Here is a 7978-nt window from a genome sequence, read left to right on the forward strand (position 1 = left end):
AGCAAACCTAAGGGATTACTTCAGCCATTAGATGTTCCAAAATGGAAGTGGGATTCGATATCCATGGATTTTGTGACTGCCTTACCTCTGACTAAAACCGGAAAGAACACTATTTGGGTCGTAGTAGATCGTTTGACCAAGACTGCTAGGTTCATTCCGATGAAAGATACATGGTCAATGGAGCAAATGGCAGCTGCGTATGTTAAGAATATTGTAAAACACCATGGTGTGCCTGAAAACATTGTTTCTGATAGAGATGCGAGGTTTCTTTCGAACTTTTGGGAGAAAGTGCATTTGGCGTTTGGAACACAATTGAAGTATAGTACTGCATTTCACCCAGCAACAGACGGTCAGACTGAGAGGACCATTCAGACCTTAGAAGACATGCTTAGAGCTTGTGCCATTGATTTCAAAGGTTCATGGGAAGAGCAATTGGACTTAGTAGAATTTTCCTATAATAATAGCTACCATGCAAGTATAGGAATGGCTCCTTATGAAGCCCTCTATGGAAGAAAATGTAGAAGCCCGTTATGCTGGAGTGATGTGACTGACCAAGTGGTGTTAGGCCCTGAGTATTTGTATGACACGGTTGAGAAAGTCCGAATTATCCAAGAGAGGATGAAAGCTGCACAAGATAGACAGAAATCATATGCTGATCAGGATCGTCGCCAAGCTGTCTTCGAAATAGGAGAAAAGGTGTTGTTGAAAGTTTCACCAACCAAAGGTGTTATGAGATTTGGTAAAAAGGGAAAACTTAGCCCGAGGTATATTGGCCCCTATGAAGTGTTAGAAAGAGTTGGAGAAGTTGCTTATAGACTCGCCATGCCAACCGAGTTGTCTAAGGTGCATGACGTTTTTCACATTTCACAACTCAAGAAGTATATCCATGATCCGTCGCATGTGATTGAGCCAGAAATAGTAGAATTGGATGAGACTTTGACTTATGAAGAGAAACCCACAAAAATATTAGATGAGAAAGTGAGAAAAACAAGAAACAAGGAGGTGAAAATAGTAAAAGTTTTATGGTCGAACCATCAAACCGAGGAGGCCACTTGGGAAGTAGAAGATGCCATGAGACAAAAATACCCTGAACTATTTACCCAGGTATTTATCAGAGTTACGGGGACGTAACTCCCTTTAAGGAGGATAGATTTAAACATTTTTGCACCAATAATAATCTAAATTAACATTTATAACCTTACCTAGTTAGCATCATCAATATTATTACTACCATGGTATACCTTGTTACTTAAGATTCGAGGACGAATCTTTCTTTAAGAAGGATAGATTGTAATAACCCGTATTAATTACCTAATATCTTATTTTATCTATGGAAATATTTTATAAAAAAAAAAAAAAACGTATTTACCTTATTTCGAATTCACATAACCAACTCCTAAAGATCACACAAACTAACCGTCATTGACTAAGTCCTTCTGACTTTGTTCTCATCATTCAAATTGCGAAGTTGTAATCTCCATCATTATCTTTTCTTGATTTTGAAAAGTCCAGCAAGTATTATCCAAAGAAAAAAAAAAAGAGATAGTTCTTCTCTTCATGAAAAACAAACTCCATACTTATCACCTCTCGTAACCTATTAGTCTAGGATTTGCTACTAACAAAAAGATAAACATCATCATCCCTAAATTTACGCTAGTAATCGTAACCGTATTCTGAACAGCCTTATCATCCTCCTTCCATATAAATAATAGTACAAAACCCTAATACAACATTTTTTTTAAAACCCTCGTACACTCACAAAACACCACCAGGAGCCGTGCATAAGAAACCGCAGGAAAACCTCGAGCGCCGAATTGAAGTGGATTTCTACCTACTTTCGGTTACACCGAAACACCATTAAACATCACCGGATTCTACCGTAAGGACTACCGTCTTCAAGCCCTCGCCTTCCTCTTTACACCCAGATTGTATATATATTGACGTTAATTATGTCATTCTTGTATGTAGAGTGCGTAGAGCGTGAGGATACGTACTAGTGTTTACGTGTGCTGTTGGTGATACTAAGCTTGTTAAGGTAAGTTACTATGTTCACTACCTTAACCCTATGAAAATATTATTTTAACGTGACTATGTGTAATATGTATATGTGGGTTATATGACTTTTGCAAATTCATTAAGATCAGTAATGTCATAATAGACTCTTTCTTCTTATGTAATTGATTTCCATGTTCAAAATGCTTTTGGGTATATATATACACTACCAGTAGCTATTTTATCAAGTTCATGTGCATGACCCGTGTGTTTGATCATTAAACTTAGTCACAAGGCAGGTCATGTAGTTTAGCGTAAGGTTATTACTTTGTCTTGGACAATTTATGGTGAGTTTATGGTTTTATCAACCTGACATGCATAATCAGAATAAAGTGGTACTCATGAATTTGGATTGTTGCAATTAGAAGTGTACGTAATAGTTAGTCAATTTCTGGAAATGTGCAAGAGTATGTGATTTTGATATCCATTAATTACTTTGTGTATGTGACCACGCCAGTGCTACGTATAGAACAACATTTACGTAAAGATAAACATATTCTTAGTTGGTAAGACATCTTAGGCAGGATCCCCTAAGGTGATGAACACATTGGTGGTATGACACATCGTGTCTCAATATTTTAGTCGGAGCTAACTAGCACGATCTAGGCTTATTCTACTCCTTTGAGTTAAAAACACTCACTGGGGGGTGTGCACACTTAAGGACTAAGACCTATTTTGGTGGTTACACCCATTAGGGTGGTAGTCTCGAACTACATTTATGGTGGAATTATCTTGTTCTCTTACCTCTAAGTAATTAATTAACTGTTAATTATGGACTGAGTGCGTGTGCGTGTTACGTGCTAGTTGTGCATGAAATGTTTTTAAGATAAAATATTTTCCAAAGTAAGAAAAAGGTTTTCGAAAATTGTTTTACAGGGTGAAGTAGTACTTACTCAATTTCCACTGATTTGTGGTTTCTTTTCTGTATATGTTTTTTTTTCAATTTACAGGTATGCATGGCACATCATGAGCGACCGTTTCACCATATTAGTAGCAAGTTATTAGTAACGTAGATCAACTAAAGACAATCGGTTGGGTTTTATTTAATTCAGTTTGTAACGACATTTTTGGGTAGTTGGTTTAAGTTATCTAATTGTGACAATGTTGGTTTAATTATAAAGGTTGGATTATTGATAGATAACATAGCCTTACATTTGGGTTGTAGCCTAAATGTGGCGGTAATACCCTTAATTCATTATTTTATGCTTCCGCTATAAGTCTTAAACAGGTATGGAAATTGGGGGTGTTACACCTATGACGACATGCCTATCAGGCGACGCACCTATATTTGAATGTCGAGGAACGACAAACATAGCCCGACTGCCAGACACAGCAGACAAACTCTGCCCACCAGCAGCAGCAGTTGACCTCAAACGCTTCCTCGCCCTTTCCATCACCTCGCTATGCGACATCCTCGACACTGGTTTACTTGACAACGTATGTTCTTCAAACGAAAACACAACACCATAGAACATAAGTCCCCAAAACATAACACAAAGACAAGCAAAATACCGACACAAACAAAATACCTGAAGTATCAGCCATGTCGTCTTCCCCTTCAGCAGATGACGAATTTGCTACCACCTCCTTAGCTAAATCCAACCTCTTTCGACGACGAACCAAGCAATCCGTCTCCTCCTCGCCTTCCTCCTCTTCATCCTCGACGTCGCCCGTCTGAGTCTCCTCCTGCCCTTCTAAACGACCACCGTCGCGACTAAAAGACCTGTCCTCGACAGAATAGCCTAAGAACTTCTGATACTTGTCGTGCGAATCAGCGTTCAACTCCACCAACGACGATGCCTTGATAACTGCAAAACAAAACCAAGTAAGGTGACGTTCAGTAAAACGACAAGAAACAAAGACAAAAACCACTTTTACCTTCCGTCGTCCACCCTTCAACCAAAAAATGTCCCTTCTCTCCCAAAGAATCCTTGTTCACATAGACAAAACGACTCTGCCAACCCTTGTCGTTCATAGCTAAACCAACGCCTAAAGTCTTCTTCCCCTTCTTCGTAACCAGCGTATACCGACAACACTCCTTCAAAGCTAGGTCGTAAGAATACATCAAGTCAGCCAAATCAAAAGGCACTTGCCAGTCTGCAGTAACCCCTTGCACCACCGCGAAAATCCGCCAGATCTGGGGCTTTAACTGACCCGGACTCAAGTGAAAAACCTCAATGAAAGACCTAGCTAGCGGCGTAAAAGGAAATTTGAAACCAATTGTGAACGGATACTCGTACGTGACGACGTACCCCTCCGGACAGTCAAGAGCTTCTTCATCCGGATCGGGAATCTTCACCTCCGTCGACGGCGGTAAGCCAGCAAGTTCAATAAACACCGCCGGGTCCGCTACGGCAGAGTATATCGGATTAAGGGACTTAACCCGACTAGATCCCGACTCCCCTTTCCCTTTAGCCATAATTGACTTAGATCTAACCATCCTACTTATGAATTTCTACAGGAAAATCGAAAGAATTGAACAGACTTTACCTGAATTCAGACGAACTCAGTGCGGAAATCAACTTCTGTTTTCTCCTTTTCTCTCTCTTGTTTTCAGATCTGGAAGTTTTTCGAAAATTTGTTGTGTGAAGAACTTAATGCATGTCGTAGATTGGTATTTATTGCTTTAGAATTTCGAACGGTTTATTCCCACGATCTAGGCAGTTGTGGACGGTTTGTTTTTCAAAATTGAATTGTTTCTTTTAGTCCGTGTGACCCCGCAAATTCACAATTGGGGGAAAACTGTTATCCCACTTTTTGGACTAACGACATAACTGCTCTAACGTTTGATCATGTCGTAGGTGTTGTCGTGTCACAGGTAGCATCGTGCCAAGGGGGCACGTCGAATATGACGTCACACGACGGGCTATAGGCAACGATAGACCAGCAACTTGAGACCAGCGACGATCGACAGGGAAGTAAGCCAAGATAGGTTAAGATCTAGGCCCAAAGCCCAGAATACGTTGCGCCGTCACATCCTCAGAACGAGTCCAAAGCGTCACCAAAGATCACGGAAGTTGTTAAAGACTGGAGAAGAACGTGGACAACGGCTAAAGGGAAATCCCTATCTTTTAGGGAGTCCTCCAACCAATACTGCCGTTGTTTTTGAGATATAAAAGAAGACAGAACCGCAAGAGGAAGGCACAAGTTAACAAAAGCTCTCAAGCACTTAAGCAATCGCACTTCTCACACTTTAAAGCATTCTCTGTATTAGCTATTATTTTTACACAAGCATAAACAATTACATATATTATCTAGGATACTTAGTGGATTGATAGCCTCATAGCTATCCGCGGTTTTTTGACCTTATTCCTGGGTTTTCCGCGTCAACATCTCTCTGTGTCGTGTCTCTTTTATTCGCTTTTCGTATTGTGTGCTTAGTTAGTGTCGACCCAAGCCAAGTGTCGTCCCTAGACGAAATTTGGCATAAACAATAGATAGCCTCGATCTTAAAATGAAGAATAATTAACAAGTAATTAGAAACTGGTAAAGAGTCATCCATTGGTAATCTAAGCAGAAACTTTAGCATCAATGATTAAGTTTTGTTGATAAAGAATGAGGCCAAATGAAAGGGGTCAGGTCAACTCAATCTAGGAACATCGAAACAATTATTATTTGAAATAGAACATGATCATGAGTTCAGAGTTACGTTCATGTAGTAGATCAATAGATACATAAATTAAATATATTGCATAAACAATTACAAGAATGTATAAACAGAGTTGCTAGATACATTGTACTTCGAGCTCACTTTATATAACTTACATCAATTTAATTATTCAGATTAGCCGTTTTGTCTTATATTAATTTAATTAATTAAGGATTTCTATATTTAATTAATTTTCATAATTTAGTGTTTTGTCCACTTTCTATAAGTGAGGGAACCGAGTAATTATACATTAACATTGAAAAGGAATCCCATTGTTGGTGTTTATGATACAATCATTAGTGATATGATCACCTATTCACCTGTATTTGCTAATTTATTAATTTATTAATTAATAAAAAATGAACTAAACATAAGGCAGATTTGTTTCAATACATTTTATTGCAATTTCACTTAATACAAACAAAATCAAAAGTTTGGCCTTTGTGTTCGTTTAAAGCGATTAATTGAGATATTTGATAAAATTTGAACGATATAGAGGAACAAAGATGATAGACATATACTCATCGTGAAATGATTCAAAGTTTTTTTACCATAATTAGGAATATTTTATGCCAATTGTAGTTTATATAGTTTTGCAATTTTGTTTGCACTAAACTTGATGGTTCAAACCTACATGGAAAATCAAACAAATCTTCTTTTCAGCGTGCACCGGAGGAGAATCAATCACATACAAAAACTTGATTTCCCTTGCACAAATGCACAATAGCTATTTACCACTCATTCGGTCCCTTCGTTTCTGAATACATATAACAATTTGACTTTACACTATTCATATATTATGCACTTGACCACATTTTCTTAGTAATATATAAAAATGAAATGTTATAGTATAATATGTTGTTGGATTAGTCTTAATGTACATTTTCCAAATATCAATTTATGCTCCAAATCTAGTTGACTATAGACCCGGTTCAATTTCTCGAAATGAGGCTCGTAATTCATTAGGTAAATCAAATACCCAACTTTTATTAAACCATAAAAAAAAGTCAGTGCTCAAGATCATGAGAATAAATAACAACATAACCAATACTCTAGTTTGGTTTTCCCTTACATTTACAAAACTAATTAAGCTATATCTGAAATTTGGGTCCGTGTTCCTTCGCTCATCTCGCACATACCAGAACCGCCGCTGCTAAGGTACTAGTGTGCTGCAATTAGATAAATAGATAATTATCTAAAACACAACTTAGCTAGTCCATCTAGGAGTAATATGCTATGCTACACTAGCTGCGCGCGCCGCCAACGATGAAGAAGTTAAACCACGGGCCGGTGGGGCTAGCTAGATAGATAGAGTGTACAACATAAAATATTTTAACATTATTGAATATTACAAATATGAATTTATGGATAAAAAGGAACAATTAAATTTGAATTGGTATGTGGTTAATTAAGAAGTAAACAAAACACATGAAAAAGCATACATGTAACAAAACAGAGAATACAATGAGACTATAACAATAACAAGTCAACAAACAATGTGATATGAGTTTGTCACATAGTAAACACTAACGAATATATAGTGCCTCGCCCTACTTTTCTCGGGCAGTTAACTTGGCCATTTGCAGCCCGGCCTGCTGCGCCTCCCTCCAACCTACACTAAACAATATTAATGTGAATGTCGTATACCAACTATTTTTCATTGTTGCATACTCTACTCTTTTACATTTTCTACACAAAGAAATATTATTTATACATATATATATATATAGACAAAAGGAACGCAAATATGTAAATATAGTCACATTGTATACAAAATATGAAAGTACTATGAATCATTGAATCTATCAAATGCGTAACAAATTGAATCTATCAAATGTATCCTTCATCAAATATGAGCGCTGAAAAACTGTTTGTGTTATGGATATCTCTCGTACAATTGTTTTGAAATATACAACCTTTTTGAAAACACGGTCTTGCTATTTGACGTAGTTATGAGAAACGATTTCCGTGAAATTGTACTAGGAGAAATGATGTTATGTGATCCCACATACCCCAGTTCTTTAATCTTTATCAACAAACCAATTTCGAGGTACGCCACAATACCAAACTAAACTTGGAAAACTCAATTGCGATTAACATCAGGGAACCACTATATATTCATAAACAAATTCAGAGAGAAGGGACATAACAAGTCAAATTTCCTAAATAGAGAATCCTACTTTATGTTGTTAGAATATATTTTGAATTGGTCAAATCCCTTATTGCAATGCCCGGATCTTGTTGACCGGTCAGTGAGTTGGGGTGTAGGGGCTACAC

This window comes from Spinacia oleracea, chromosome 6, assembly GCF_020520425.1.
Source record: "Spinacia oleracea cultivar Varoflay chromosome 6, BTI_SOV_V1, whole genome shotgun sequence".
NCBI classification, from domain to species: Eukaryota; Viridiplantae; Streptophyta; class Magnoliopsida; order Caryophyllales; family Amaranthaceae; genus Spinacia; species Spinacia oleracea.